The 17041-nt window shown below is 35.2% G+C and overlaps 1 protein-coding gene across 1 annotated transcript in view; it reads right to left on the reverse strand.

Annotated features, from left to right (window-relative positions):
- Positions 1-17041, reverse strand: part of Znf385d (zinc finger protein 385D) — a 980325-nt gene that overhangs the window by 657111 nt on the left and 306173 nt on the right. The window lies entirely within an intron of this gene.

A 17041-nucleotide genomic window follows, 5' to 3' on the forward strand; every position in this document is an offset into this window, starting at 1 on the left:
TAGAAGATTAAAGAGAAGCGATATTCCTTTCTACATTTGGCAATGGAAAATTATACTTCCATTTGTGATCACTGCAATAAACCCATTAGTGACCATTAATGACCATGTTTGTCACTCTGGTAAACACTGAATTTCTTGAGAACAAAAGTCATGTTTAAATTATTACTGGATCACCAGTGCTCAACATTTTGCCTGGAATGTAGTGTTTAGTAAATCGCAGAGGCACAAACAAAAGTAAGATCATATTGTTGCAAGGTTAGCATTTATCCCATGTTACCCAAGTCCTCCATTCTGCATTCGGGTGATCTAGAGGAGACAGCAACCACTTGGCCATTTAGTAAATTAAGTTCTTGGTCTACTTGTGTGTTTCTCAAACCAGGTATAAGAAAATTCTCTTCAATAATTTATTTTAAAATGACTTACTTGCATGTTGGTGATCTGAAAGACAAACGAAATGTTATGGATCATCTGAGTGATTCACAAAATTATAACTGAGTACTGCTTTAAAACTGGAATGTTTGCTGGGCGTGGTGGCACCCCAGCACTCTGGAGGCTGAGGCAGGAAGATCATAACAAGTTTCAGACCAGCCTGGCCTACAAAGTGAACTCAGGTCCATTTTGAACTGCATAGTAAGACCCTATCTCGAAAAAGCAAACAAAACAAAACAAACAAAGGTCAACTCAAAGGCTCACATTTGGAGTGGTATTATTTATAGACTATCAGAAACCTTAATTTATAACAGCTAACAAAATCAGGAATTTATTTTCCACTAATATCCAGCATATAATGTGTAATACTGCTTTATATATTATATTTAAAACACATTGTATACAAAAATCATATTATATAAAAATTTTGAGAACTCTGAGTAGGCATAGAGATCTGTATGAACCTTTTCTTCTTCCTTTAAAAGGTGTTCATGTATTATTCTAGCTGGAGAAAAATTAGTGGAAATGCATTTATGCCAGTGCAGTCACCATTACTTCCAGGACAGATTCCAGCAGATGCATCTGTGAAACCTTCTCTCTTCCTACCACTAATGTCCTCCATGGAGCACCACCATTTCTTCTACATGCACTAAAATTTAGTTTGCTGCCTGCTACCAAAGACTACTTGGGGAAAAGGAGGATGCTTCGTTACTTGTTCACCATAATCTACTTTGTTGATGCTTGTCATTGCCCTGCTTTAGAGGAAGATGGATGACACCCTTTTGTGGGTGATATTCTGACATGTGTACTCATGTTTTTAAAAAACTCAGCTACTTCTTCTATTTCACTAACTGTAAATGTTTTATCCAATACTTTTCAACCCCCTGAGTTTGGCTGATATTTCCTGTTGCGATGTATACTTCATAGCAATGTTTCTATTGCTTCATTTTTTAGAATTATGAATTTCAGTGGCTTTCTCTGTAAAAACTACCCCATGAAACAGGGGCATAAAAATGAGCCAAAAGTTGTTAGTCTTTTGCTACTCAGGCTAAAAGAAAAATTGTTCCAATCAAAAGCACTAGAAAATAAAAAATTGTTATGGGAGATAAATTGCACCATCTTGCAAGTATGAATCTTATTCTGTGCTGTGAGGTACACTGCCTGAAAGAAAGTATACTGTCTGAAAGAAAAAAAAGTCACTGAACTTGAGTGAATTAATTCAAAGCAGACTTTCTCCAGGGAATCCAGTGACTGTTGCTGAAGAGAGTTCTGAAGATGGTCAATGTGTTACTAAAAGCCTGTTGCAAATTTCTACAACTTTACACTAATCCAGCACTTAGACAAAGAGGGTACAGAAGACTAAAACTGCTGACATCTTTGAAACTAAATGCCATTTCAGCCATAAAAAGAAATTAAGTCCTTTTATACAGAGACTTGGAAATGATAAGTATTCATTTTTATAGTATATTCTTAGTCACTACTTATTTATTTATTCATGTATTTATTTACATGTGGAAAGGCTGTAAGACGTAGCTAGAAGAAATTATCTTCTGTCTAGCTGAAATCTATTTATATTCTACTGAACACAGAAGTGCCAAGTTCAGTACAGTTAATACATCCAGGAAAAACCCAGTGATAATTATACATAGCTTTTCTTTATCTAAAAAGAAAGTTGCATTACTCAGGCCTCTCCAAAAATGTAGAATCAAGGGTAGGATAGTGAGAGACAGAAGGAGGAGAAGAAGAGAAAGTAAAGCAAGGGAAGGAGAAGAAAAGAAAGGGGGATTGATTGATCATAAAGGAGTACGCTTGTGATTATGGAGAATGAGGAGTCCCATAATTTACTATCTGCAAGTGGGGGACCCAGGGAATTTAATGGTGTAGTTCAAAAGCCTGAAAGCTGAAATAGCTCATAATGTAGATCCCAGTGCAAGTCTGAAGGACTGAGCACCAGGAGAGCAGAGAGAAGGTTATTATAGATATTCTGGTCCAGCTAATCAGGCTGAAACTAATTTAACTTTCCTCTATCTTTCTGCTCTATTCGTGCCCTCAATGAATTGGATGATGTCCACTCACATTAGAGAAGGCCATGTGATTTACCCAGTTCACAATTCAAATTTTAATCTCTTCTGAAAACACCTTCACAGACACCCAGAAATCATGTTTAACTTGCTATTTGGGTATCCCATGACCCACACAAGTTGACATGTAAAATTAATCAATTATTTTAGTAGCTAGTTCAATTCTAAATCTAATTTGCAGTTAGTGAATCTATCTAATTTTATAGCCTACATCTGCCACTATTGGTATTTTAAGTAACCATAAATTATTTTTAGCAAATTAAACCATATCAAAATCACATGCTTAGTCATTCTTTACAGGATAAATGAACTCTGGGATTCTGGGAGAGCTACAGATGCTCAGATTTCAGCCTGAGGAATTCTGAATTGATTATACTATAGTGACTTTCTATGTTTGTAGCTCTAAAAATCTCCATGAGCTGCTATCTGAGTTGAAAACCACTAACATAAACATTAGCCTGTAAAGGAACTGGCCAGCAAAAATAATGGTTTTTTTCCCAAAAAAACTAAACTTGCATTATTTATTTCACATAAGACTTGTATGAGGTAGGGATAATAATCACTCTCGTTTGACAGATGAGGAACTTGAGATACAGGCAGCTGAAAAGTGACTGTTTTTTCTGGATCCCACTGACAGGACTACAACCCCGCACCTTGCATGCCCCACCCCATACAACGGTGAGAGCCTGGGAGGGTAGTAGGTAAGGGCCAGAGCCTCAGGTGCCAGGCAGTGCCTGGAAACTGAGTGCTGTGCTCTCACCCAGTCTGACTTTAGTTTCTGAGCATCTGCTCTAAGGTCCCAACAAATCACTGATTTTCCCACCTGTTTCTACAACCCTGATCCCGAGCCCGAGCCCACTGAGCTGCAATACCAATTGCTTGCCCAGAAATTGTAGTTCTTAACCTTTGCAGCTGGATCTGGCTTTAGAATCTGTTCAATCTGCCTCACATGACTCATCCAGGTCTTCAGCTTGCTTTTTATCTAATGCCATGGAGCCTGACCACTTTGGCTCAGCATCAACATGGATTACGTTCTGAGTCACAGTGATTCCGGAACATGGTGACTCTGACACTCATTCTTCACAGGAGTAGTCAGAGAGTCGCCTCCACTCCCGCCAGCTCTGGGTACTTGCTGCTCTCTCAACAGCTCTCTGATAAGAGCTCCCAGCAGGCCCCATGGATATAGCACCTTATCTATACTATGTATGCAAAAAAATGCAATTATGATTTTTAAAAGGCAGTTTCCCACTTGTCAGAAAATTGTATTAAATCTAGGTTCTTTCTGAGAGTGGGAGTTGTAAAGTGAACAGATGCAAGGAAAATAATATGAGGAGAAAGCTGGGTTATATATAGAAACACAGAAACTGGCAAATTTTAAGAAATGTAGAATTTTCTGAAGTAAAACGCAGCCACTTAATAATTACTTTATATGCAAATAGAAGTCTAAAATGAGATTACTTCTCTGAAGACTGCAAATTATAAACTCTGTTTACATTATAAGAACAAAATATATCTAGTACACTAAAATTTTACATTAAAAATATTGAAGTTCTATCAATAGATAATTGTTAATGACAGCTATAATTTCTTCCAATGTTTTTCTGCATAGGTTCTTTATGACGTCAACTCCATGTATATATTTGTCTTTATATATTTATATACATATGTGCTACAATATTAATGATGCTGGTATATATAAACATGTACATGACCCTTCCGATCCTCAGTGTGATAGTATAAATGGCAGCGTCTCTAAGGAGTAATTAGGCTATGAGGACTCCGTCCTTGTGAATGGGCCTTAATAAAAACGACTTCTCAGTAGTGTTTAGCTCTCTAACTTTCCTCCTTCCACTGTGTGAGGATCCACAAAGAAGACTCTCAGTAGACACTGGTGCCTTGATTTGGGATTTTCCAGTCCTGCAATTGTGGGAAATAAATTCCTTTTGTTTATAAATCACACAGTCTCAGATGTGCTGTTATAGTAGTACAAGCAGATTAAGTTACAAAACAAACTGAAATATGTGCGTGTTTGCATATTCATACATACTTAATTCATAGAGGTTACATTTTTCTCCATGTTTTATTTGTAGCAGCAATTTCTTTTCCATTTCAATCTATAGATTGTTTCAGAAAAACTCGAGTGTGTGAGTTTAACACACACACATGTCATGGAAATTCTCCTGCAGGGTCTGTGAAGACCTAAACTTCAGGAGGGAAGGGGATGAAATGAAGCAACAGTTTCATGGAGGCAGAGATGGAAAGACACAAATCACAGGACACCTTAGTAATCGCGATCACCACAAACGACTGGCAAATGATCTGCTTGTGCAGCTAATGCTTTTTTCAGTTGGAGGGAATAATCCGAGTGGCCTATGGAAAGCTATTTCATCTTTTCAAGCTGAATTTTCTTATCTGAAAAATTAATACAGTCTATAATTTTTCACAGAGTTTCTATAAAGTCAGAAAAAGATGAATATAGAAAATGTTTAGCAACCATGCTTGCATAGGGTAAATATGTGACACAGTGTAGTTATTGTTTGTATCAACCCTTAACCTCACCTCTCCATCCAGGTGTGCTGATCAGGGAAAGAAAAACAAATTGACTCCTGCTCTTGCAGGATACAGAACACTGAGATCTAGTTTTACTGGTGGTATATACCATTGTGGGTGCTGAATGGCTTAATCAGTGCGAAGCCTCCAAATCCATTCATTGAGTTGCCTAGCTATTCCCTCAGTAATGATTACTATTACTGCACCAGGCATTACAAGACTATGGACATAAAAGGGTAAATATAAGATGCTGCACCCAAAGTGCCCTAGCTACCATTGCAGATTATATTCGTGGTAAAGTTTAAGCTATGAGAGCAGAGCCCTGGATTTTCCTGAAGGGTGAGGAGAAAGCACTTTAAGGAAAGTGACATATGGAACAAATTTGAGAGATGAATAGATATTTGCCAGATTGAAAGAAGAGGAGGAAGAATACCAGTTTTTCCAGATGAAGTAAAGCGGAGGGTGTGGCATGGTATGTGAGGCATCAGCCACATCACAGGAAATGACTTACAAGAGGCCAGTTTAGCCATCTAAAGGTCTCCCATGTAAGGACAAAATTGTGAAATGGATTCTGTACATGATTTTAAAAACTGGTACACTGAATACTTCCAGGCTTTAGAATACAGTTTATCAGATTTTGTTTGAGGAAGCCATTGTGACATCATTGGTAAAGGCAGATTAAAATGGTGTAGTTCAAGCACTGGGAATAAGTAAGAATTCAGTCTGAAACAGATAGGTGGCTGAAGTAAAGCAGTAACATATCAGGGCTCCCACTTGGCTTTTTCATACTCTAAAGAGACTGCCTTATGTTGTCCTAATCTGGAAAAGTGTCTCTAAACCACTCTAATTTATTTAGAAATAATTTAAGAAATAATGAAAAATGTCTAAAAAACCTAAATCTTCCCTGACTGAGTACTTGGTAAATGGGACCAGACTAAACAGACATGAAAGCTCAGAGCTGCTAGCTGAACAGCAAACAGGCTGAAACACACATCACACAGCGGGAAGAGGGACACACCACAGGCACTGGCACATCTTGGGGACTGGTGTGGTGATGTAGTCATCAAACGGCATTGTGTTCACACTCCAAAAAGTCACCTTGATGTGACAGAAACTGCTGGAGTAGGGTCTCGGTGCTCTTCTTAATTTACCCTCTTGGCATTTTGTTAAGCCAGTGCTGATTTCCTATACACTTTCCCTCCCTGACTCAGTGAACTGAACAAGTGATACTGTTAAACTTGCACTATGTTGGTAGATAACAGGATTAAAACTAAAAATTTGAAAACATCAGAGGAAACTTTTATTTCTTTTAACTGCATTCCAAATTCTACTTTTCGGGTCTCATGAAAATCTTCACTGTGAAAAATGGTGTTCACTCACTCTTCTGTTGGTTTTATAAAGCAGAGTATTATGATATACAGGGTGAGTTTACCGGGCAGAAAACCCAAAACTGGAAAGTGAAATACACAGAAGATTCTACATTCAGTTTAATGCACCTGGACCATTAAAAAGTGGAACAGTTGGTAATCAGACATGTTATTCTGCTGTACTCTAATATCAAAGGCTTACAATCAAATTTACCTTACCTGATCCCTAATAAAGAGAAATCAAGATGCTGAACCAAAAGCAAGTGAATTAACATGTAAATGCAAGCTAAGTGGCAGGTTCCTGAATTTAGACACTGTTCAAACTATCGTTTAATAGGGTATTATTTCTTATCCTAAGAGTTCCTTAGTGCCAGCTGCAAAACCGAATCTCTCTTTTTTGCATAAATTATTTCTGAATTTTATAGCCTGGGAAATTAAAATAATTTATGGATAAACAAAATCTTTGCAGAAAATAACCATTTAAAATGAATTGTTTTCTTCCAACTAACTTCTAGAAACCTAAAGAAGAGCCTGGCATGGTAGTGCATTCCTGTGATTGCAGTCTTCAGTAAGGCTGAAGCAGGAGGATCCCAAGTTGGAGCCTATTCTGGTATACTTAGGGACTTAACAAGACTTTATCTCAAAATAGAGAATAAAAACAAAACAAAACAAAAAAAAAGCCTGAGATCTTAGCTCAGTGAGGCTTTGATTTCATTCCCTAGAATCACAAAAAAGTAAGAATGCATGAAGCTATCCTGTAGAATACAGACTATAAAAAGAATGACAAGGATGAGTGATGGTTTTTAAAAATCACGATAATTCTTAATTTCCTATTAATAAAATTATATGTACCATTTTAAAAATTTATATAGATTTTACATTAATATTATTTACTTATACTTACAATTTGTCATGATAAAAATTTGTTGAGTAAATAATAGTAATATGTATAGATCATGTAAAATGACTATATGTTGTAAAGTTTCAAAAAAATTCCAAAACACCATTCAAATTTTTCCTTAAATAAAAGTTGACATAGATGGGAATACCAGAGGTGCCTATTCTTTTTCATCTGTTTTTCACACCTTTTCTCATAATCATTGCATTTACCCTGGGTTTCTTATGATTCTAGCTTAAAGTGACACGAACTTAATAAATCACCCTTTTGCACAGAATTCATTTCAAAGTGTAGTGCCATTTTCCACAACTGCACAGGAAAATATCTATACTGGTGCTTCTGTGCATGAATACAGTGTCTAAATGTCTCCTCCTCTCATTACTGTGAAGGAGAACATTTTGGGGTGGCAATTAAACTTACCTTATGTTGATATTGTATGGATCATAGAGATTACTTTGGGGAAACAGAGACAAATATTTAGACTGGCCATTTAGCCAACTAGCTACTAAACACAGTTCTCTTTCCTTAAAAGGAAAATTTGTTAACCTAATTAAGGTGCTATTTATCCATATTCACCCACCCATCCATCAATTCAGGTTTACTTCATATTTTCTGACAAGAAACAAAGAGATAAAGACTTCAGGGCCTCTAGTTTATTTGGGAAGCAAGCCTGGGAAAACTGTGGTAAGGGCGAAAAGAAATGGAAACATAAAGAGCCAATAAAAGGTGTATAAACAAACAGATCACTGTTGTGAACCAATCGGGCTTAACCCCACTGGTGGCCATTGGAAAACAGTATGTATGCAGAATGTACCTCAGAGTTCTCCCATTTAAAGAGTGAGGAGCTGTATTTTATCCTATTAGTATTGAGTAAGGGTTTGCTAAGGTTTTGATTGTATCCCTCTAAAACTTATATTGAAAGACTTCAATCTATATTAAGAGATGGAACATTTAGGAGGTGATGAGGTTATGAGGTCTCTATAGCAGACTTTTTTTTTCTTTACTCAGTTTTGCACCAGGCATGGTGGCACCTGAAAGGCTGAGGCAGGAGAGCTGCTGTGAATTTGAGGACAGCCCGGGGCAACAAAGTGAGTTCAAGGTCATCCGGAACTGCATAGTGAAACTGTATCTCAAAAAAAGAAAAGATTAAAAACATAATTAATTAATTTATTTATCAGTCTCGGGCATTTTAGGATGGCAGCACAAGTGAACCAAGATGAGGCTCTCAACTCGACAAGACAAATCTCTGCCACTTCTTGTACCTCATTGCATTTCCTGCCCTGGTCAGAAGAGCCCATCAAGTAAACCGTTTCAGAGCCTGGCAGCAAGCAGACAGTGGGAGGAGTGAGTACTTAATGGGCTTGGTCAGAGCATCAGCAATACTGGGCTCACCTCCAATTTAAATGAGTTTCTCGTAGAAGAAATCAATGATTGTAATCAAATAAGAAAATGAAAATAAATAATTTACACTGTAAAAGAAAACTTAGGTAACCCTTGAATTTCTTGAGACTTAAACCCAAATTGTTCAATATCATATGGCTACTGCTTCTCATCTTTAATTTTGCCACAAATGGAAGGAAAATAGTTATTCCTAACATAATTCAGATGATGAAGTAACTCCTTAAGCTACCCACAATTAAGGCAAAAGGAACCAGTTATATGTTGCCTATAATCAGAGCAAGTTAAAGAGATTTTGCTGGAATTCAATCTCCTAAATTTCTACTGGAAAAAAGATTTGGGTGTTTAATCAGCTTTTCGAGGAAACCTGAAGTATAAGCTGAAGGAGGATCCCCAGCATAAAGACAAGTTGTGCAGTTTTACCACGTACCGTAGGGTACGTGGCGTAATTTGATAATCATCAGAGAAATCTCTACTAGCAGAGTTCAACCTAATAATGAAAGAAAAGAAACCATTCCTTATGAATCAGTAGATCTTTATAATACACAAACAGTCCAAGTGTGAGGCCTAAGAAAAACAGTCTAACTTGAATCCATTGTATATATGCATAAATATCCACATTTGATGCACAATAGCAAAGTATACTTCTTATGGGCGTCATTATTGCAAGAATCCATGGAGCGCTATCTTCAATGGTTCAGATTTGCCATCTTTCTTTTCAATAAACTAATAATTCTGCTCTTCAGGAACAACTCAGATTCACTTTGTTAATTTGTTTGTGTGAATGAATGTATTTATATTAACACAGTCAAAAGGATTTTAGGCACATTGAAAAAATACACACGGTAAGATTTAATAGAAGTCTGTGAAGAAAACAGAAAAAATAAAAATATATAAATGATAAAGCATAAATGTGAGATTAAATTATGCAAATTTCCTAGAAACGAGGCAAATTTTGAACATAAGCTTTCTAACAATGGCAGAAGCATGAAACATAGTCGATTCAAAGAAGTCATAAGATGAAACTGCCTATACAATCTGCACCATGAGAGTTCCAAAATTAGAGACACAGTTCTTCCTTCGAACCTAGTAATGCATCAGTAATATCCTCAAAAACATAATTCTAAATAAAAATGATAATGCCATGCCTCCTTATAGAAATTATCTATAACTCTAAAATTATTAAAATATTTATAAATTTGGTACCAACTGATTGTCATTTGACTAAATATTTATGCTACTTAACTATTATAATCATTCTATGCAATACATAAAATTTAATAGCCTTTTTAAGTAGTTCAAGAAACTGTCTTTCACACTATTAATATTTGCTTTATGTAATTGAGTACACCTGGATCTGGTTAATATATATCTTTTCATCCTGGAACTTTCCCTTAACAAATATGTGACCTTCATTTGCTCTTTTAATCAGGTTTGTTTTGGAGTTCACTTTGTCTACAAATAAAATAGCCACCCTGTGTTTTCTCCAGGGTCCTGTAACATGAAATATTATTTTTCCAACCTTTGACTTTCTGTCTCTGAATCTTTTTGACTTAAATGTGTTTCTTGCATGCAGTATGTTGTTGGATCTTGTTTCTTGATCCATTTTACCAGTCCATTTTCCTTTTTGGGAGGAAAGGGGGATTGGTGAATTGAGACCATTTATATTGATTGACTTAATGCAGTCCCAATCAAAATACCATTAGCATTCTTCATATAAAAAGAGAAAACAATTCTAAAATTCATTCAGAACCAGAGCAGACTTGAAAAAACAAAAATAATTCTAGATTAAAAACAAAAACCAAAATAGAAGGCATCACAATCCTTGACTTGACATTATGCTACAGAGCTATTATGATAAAAACAGCACATAACTGGCAAAAAAAAAAAAAAATCAAGCCAAAACAAAATCAAATCACCTGAGAGTCAGTGGAACAGATTAGAAGATTCTAAATGAAATCCAAATACACTCAGCCACTTTATCTTTGACAAAGGACCAAACACATTCACTGCTAGAAAGACATCCTCTTTAATAAATGAAACTGGAAAAACTGACTTTCCATGCCAAAGACTAAAACTAGAACCATGTCTATCACCAGCCACTAAACAAAATTCATCAAAAATAAAAATATTAAAACAGAAACACTAAATATACTGGAGTATAAAACAGGTAGAACTCTGAAGAGGTGTAGGCAAAGACTTCATGAGCAAAATCATGACTGCATGGAAAACAGAATCAACAGCTAGGATCTTCGTCATCTCAAATTTTTGCATCAAAACAATACAAAAAACCACCAACAGAGTAAAAAGGCATCCCAAAGAGTGGGAAAAATTTTAGGCAGTTATTCCTTAGACAAAAGACTAATAAATATCTAGAATAAATAAGTAATTTTAAAAAATCAGACCATTCAAATTTAAAGATCCAATCAATAAAAAATGGGTTTCTAAGATGAATAACAAACTTTTCTAATGACGAAGTAAAACAGCAGGGGCTGGGGATTTAGCTCAGCGGCATAAGCACCTGCCTTGCAAGCAGGTAGTCATGAGTTCGATCCCTGGTACCGGTAAAAAGGAAAAACACACACACACACACACACACACACACACACACACACACACACACACAAAGAAGAAGTAAAACAGCAAGTAAGTATATGGAGACGTGTTTAATATCACTGGTTATTTGAGAGATGCAAATTAAAACAGTGCTGAAATTCCTTATCATTGCAGACAGAATGGCCATCATCAAGAAATCAGTCAATAATAAATGCTGGCAAGGTTATGGGGAAAGAGCAACTCTTCTGCACTGTTGGTGGGAGTGTAGACTGGTGCACACACTGTAGAAATCAGTGTGGGAATTTCTTTAAGAGCTAAGATTATAGATTCTATTTGACTCAGCTATTTTCAGTATCTTCCTGGAAGATTTAAAAACATCATGCTACAGTTTTGTATGTGTAAACAGTATTTGTAGCAGCACAATTTGTAATAGCTAAATCTTGGAAAGAACCCAAATGTCCATCAACTGAGAAACAGATAAAAAGAATGTCTTTTAATGTAATGGAGAACTACTCAGTACTTGAGACTTATAGCTACATGGATGGACCTATACTCAAGTGAAATAAATCAGACACATGTAAATATCACATTGTCACTCGGTGTGAAAAACTGAAAGTGTAAATAAGAACCAAAATATATAATAGATATTATAAAGTGGGAATTGTTCAAAAGAAAAGGGTACTAGAAGAAGGGAGGGAAAAAAGAAAGAATAGAATAGAAAAAATAAGAAAATAAGGATAAAATGAAAACAGAGCTTTGTAAATAAGGAGGAGCAGAGGGGTTAAAGGGAGAGGAGGGGAAAGGGAAAAAAGAGGAATCAAGATATATCATGTACAGGTACAAAAACCCCATGTTGAATGTGTCATTATGTATATCTGAATGGTACAATAAATCTAATAATAATAATAATAATAAAATTTTAAAAGAAAGTTAAAAATAAATCATCCCAGAAAAGTTAAGTGAATTACCAAGAGTCATTTACTTGTCAGAGGCACGGCACATGTACCACAAACTCAGGTTCTAAAATATCATGCTGTAGTAGTTCCTACAATAATTAAAGCATGTTCAAAAGCAACAAATCCAGCAATTCTGAGCTCATAAAAAGATAGTAAGTTATGAGCTGGGCATGGTGGTGCATGCCTGTGATTCAAAGTTACATAGTGGGCTGCACATCAAGTTCAAGGCCAGACTGGAAAACATAGTGAGATCCTGACTAAAAAATAAATTATTACAAACAAGTGCACTTTTGACATCATGAGATTTGTGCTAAGAGAAATTCAGTGAACTGCTCTGAAGCTATCCTGTGAACCATTAATATAGTAACTACTGAGTGACGCTTTGAAGTAAAAAATACACAGAGTAAGCTCCTTATACTGAATGAATAAATTGGTTATGTGAGAATGTTATTAATGAACCAGTTAAATTATGAGATTACACATAGTTATACAGTTACTTTGAAATTAAATAATTTTTATCTCGTTGAATTCAGGAGGAAGGGACAATGCACAAAATGTATTTTTCAAGCTAAAATATAGAAACAAATTAAATTTTTCAGATTTTTTTTACATTTAAAGAAACTCAGTGCATAAACCCTTCATTGCTCAACATACTGATAATGTTGCCATTGGATAAAAACACTTAATGCGACAATATCCATTAGAACTACTAAAAATCTGAGAACAAATATTCTCTTTGCTACATTACAACATCTAGATGACAGGGATGGCAATACATTTAATCTAACATGATCATAATGGTACTCAAATGTTGTGTGTTGGTTTTTTAGAAACAATTTCCTATAGTACAATTTCTTAACGTTTGAATCAGGTACTCTACTGCCCTCTCCTGGATATTATACAAAAAGCACAAATATTAAATGCCTCAGCTTGAGAGGAGCAACAAAATAAATTTGTTTAAGTGAATCATATGATAAGTAATAACATTACCCCCTAAAATATATAACAGTATTATAGTTTTCATGTAGTACATTAGGTATGCATTAAGCATCATGGATTTTTAGACACAAATACTCTTAAAATTGTGAAATAAAATAAACAATACATTTTATTATACTAGTGCTGTGAGGTATGAGATTGCTAATATCTCTCTCACTTCCCAAACCCTGTGATGCTACTGTGTGCCATTAATTCCCTATGATTGGCAGGCTCAGGTTACTGGGAGAGAACAAAGTGCAGCAGGTTGGTGGTCCTTCAAATGATAAAATGATTTGATGTTGCTAATACATTTTTTTTTCCATGGGACAAGAGTAAAAACGCTTAGGAAATTCTAAACAGAAGTGCACATCTAAGCAGGTGCTTACATGTGATATAGAGTGGGAGAGAGAAGAAGAAGGGTAGCTTGGTTAGTTGTGCAGTGTGTTCAGTCATATAGTATATACATTGTGGAATCCACAAAGACTGCCGTATACATCAAATATGGTAAAATAACTGGACACAGATAACTCATACCATTGACACTTGCATGTTTTTTGAACTAGGCAATGAAATGTTTTTTTTTTCCCGATTATATCACTAAGAGGTTAAGAAAGTTCATTGACGATTGGAAGAAGTCCAGCCTTATGTGGTTAAACTAGGTGCTGTGTCAACTTAGCACATCTTCTAATACCAGTCACAGTTCCATGTTTATAAGTTTACAGGCCTTGTAAGCACTGTTTCAAGACAGTTTCTTGCTATACTGTAAAGATACAAATATGACCATTCCACTTATACTTTGTATTGCTGTCCTTGAACAACTTTAGAAGCAGTTATTTCATTTTGTTAACAGATTTGGTACATTTTACTGTTTAGTCTGTTATATGACTGAAGACATAGGAAACAATCATCTGCTATATACTGTCCTTTAGAGGTTACCTAATTCTAAAATAAATGATTATTAATTATCTGTTATGCCAAAGAAGCAAATCGAGATTAAGTGTTCTAGAAGAATTACAGGGCCCAATGAGCCACAAGTAAGGCGTGCCAAGAACACCACCTGTCAGATAAACGAAGCCATTGGCTCTGCCTTCAGAAAGGATTTGCTTGGAATGTAATGTAAGATAAATACCTAGTCAGCTACTCAACATGGATTAAGGCTACAAGTCAACATCTTCATTGCTATAAAACTGAGTCAGAAGAAATGTTAAACAGAAATAGAAGACACTAGTCTATGTCCAGTTTTTATTTATTTTTAAAAAGCAAAACAGAAAAAGGGTAGAAATATTACAGAATTTCAACAAAATAACAGTAAGAAATCAACACTAGTTAATATATTACATATATTATATTACATATAATATATTACATATATCTTAGATATAGTTGTTCAAGTTACAAAATCTAAGCACTGAAAATGAACGATCAAACAATTATAGCACAAACTTCTTTTTGATGAACAGAGAATTAGTAGCACAGTTATCTATCTTGCACACTTAAATATACATATAGTTATGTGTATACCAACCAGTTGTTCTTTCCTTTAGAGCATGTTCTTTCCCTTTCATTGTTATAATATTGTACAATATTATACAACTACAATATTGTACAATATTGTACAATACTGTATAATATTGTACATTTTGGATCTTATTACTCTTTTAGTTTTTTATCATTATTATTTATTTTTTACACTAGGAAGACAATACAGTATTTACAACAGTGAGTCTGATTTATTGTACTTATAAGGATAGTCTCTATATACCTATAAAAGGTAAAAGCCTTACCTATAAAAGCCTTAAGATCATCCTTTTTACAGCTGAGTACTATTCCATTGTATAAAAATACCACTTCTTTTTCATCCATTCTGCAGTTGGTGGCCATTTTGGTTGTTTCCAAGATTCAGCTACTACAAATTGTGCTGCTACAAACATGGGTGCTGTGACATTATATTTTCAATTTTTCTGGGAAAACACTCAAAAGAGGAATAGCTGGATTGAATGGGACTTCCAGTCCTACTTTTCTGAAGAATCTCCACATTGATTTTCACAGTGGCTGCACCATTCTACACTCCCACACGGTGGAGAAGTGTTTATTTTTCTCCACAGCCTCACCAATATTTGTTACTGGTTAGTTTCTTCATGGCAGCCATTCTTTCCAGAATGAGATGAAATCTCAGTGTTGTTTTAATTTGCATTTTTCAAATGACCAGTGATGGTAAAAATTTCTTCACATATTTGCCATTTGTAGGTCTTCATGTGAGAAATATGTGTTCATCTAAGATGTCCATTTTGGGAGAGGGTCTTTGAATTTGGGTGACAATGTTTTTCAATTCTTTATATGTTCTGGATATAAGTCCTTTGTCTAAGGGATTGTCAGCTAAAATTCTTTCCAATTCTGTGGGTTTTTGTTTCACTTTGCTGATGATTTCTTTTGAAGTGCAAAAACTTTTTAATAAGATGAGATCTCAGTTGTTGATTCTTTGAAGTACTTTCTGTGCAGTTTGCATTTAGTTCCTGAACTCTCTGCCTACGCCTATGTCTCCAAGATTTCTACCTATCTTGTATTCCAGTAGATTTAGTGTTTCTGTTTTAATATTTAGATCTTTGATCCATTTTGACTTTAGTTTAGCACATGGTGATAAAAATGGGTCTAGTTTCAATGTTCAGCATGTAGAAAGGCAGTTTTTCCAATACCATTTATTAAAGAGGCTATCCTTCTTCCAGCAAACATGTTTAGCCCCTTTGCCAAATATAAGGTGACTCAGTGTCTTTGTAGTTGTGTTTTCATCTTCTAATCTGTTCCATTGATCCTCTGATCTATTTTCTCGACTGTATCATGATGATTTTATCACTGCAGCTTTATGGTATAATTTCATGACAGGGATTGAGATGCGTCTTTGCCTTGCTTTTGTTGCCCAGAATTGCTTTTGCCAATCTAGGTTTCTTCTGTTTCCAAATGAATTTTAGGAATGTTTTCTCTAGATCTGTAAGGTATGTTAATGGTATTTTGATTGGGATTGCATTAAATCTGTATAACAGTTTTGGGAGTATGGTCATTTTCACAATGTTGCTTCTTCCTAACCAAGAGCAAGGACTATCTTTACATTTTTAAATATCCTCTTTAAACTCCTTTTTAGAGTAGTGTAATTTTCAGTCAATAGGTCTTTTACATTCTTTGTTAAGTTGATTTCTAAGTATTTCATGTTTTTGGATGCTATTGTTAAAAGTGTAATTTCCATAATTTTTTCTCAATGAGTTTTTTTCTGTTTAGGAATTCTACTGATTTTTGAGTGTTGACTCTATCCAGCTACATGGCTGAATCTATTAACTCTAGTAGTCTTTTGATGGAATTTTTAGGGGTCTTCTGTGTAGAGTACCATGTCATCTGCAAATAGTGATAATTTAATTTCTTCCTTCTCTATCTTTATTCCTTTTGTTTCTCTCTCTTGCCTAATTGCTTTGACTAATGTTTCCAGAACTACAGTGAATAGGAGTGGTAACAGTGGACATCTTTGTCTTCTTTGTAATTTTAGAGTGAAATCTTTCAATTTTTGTCCATTCAGTAATGTTTGCTATTGGTTTGTCATAGATGGCCTTCATCAGATTCTGGTCGATACCGTGTTTTCTGAGTTTCTGTAGGATTTTCATCATGAATATGTGTTGGATTTTATCAAAAGCTTTTTCAGTGTCTACTGATATGACCATGTGATTTTTCTCTTTGGCTCTATTGATGCAGTGGATTACATTTGTTGGTTTGCATATGTTAAACCATACCTGCATTCCTGGAATAAATCCAACTTGGACATGATGTATAATCTTCTTGATGATT

Source organism: Cavia porcellus, unplaced genomic scaffold, assembly GCF_034190915.1.
Source record: "Cavia porcellus strain 051 isolate PalLab524CR breed Dunkin Hartley unplaced genomic scaffold, mCavPor4.1 scaffold_10, whole genome shotgun sequence".
Lineage (NCBI taxonomy): Eukaryota > Metazoa > Chordata > Mammalia > Rodentia > Caviidae > Cavia > Cavia porcellus.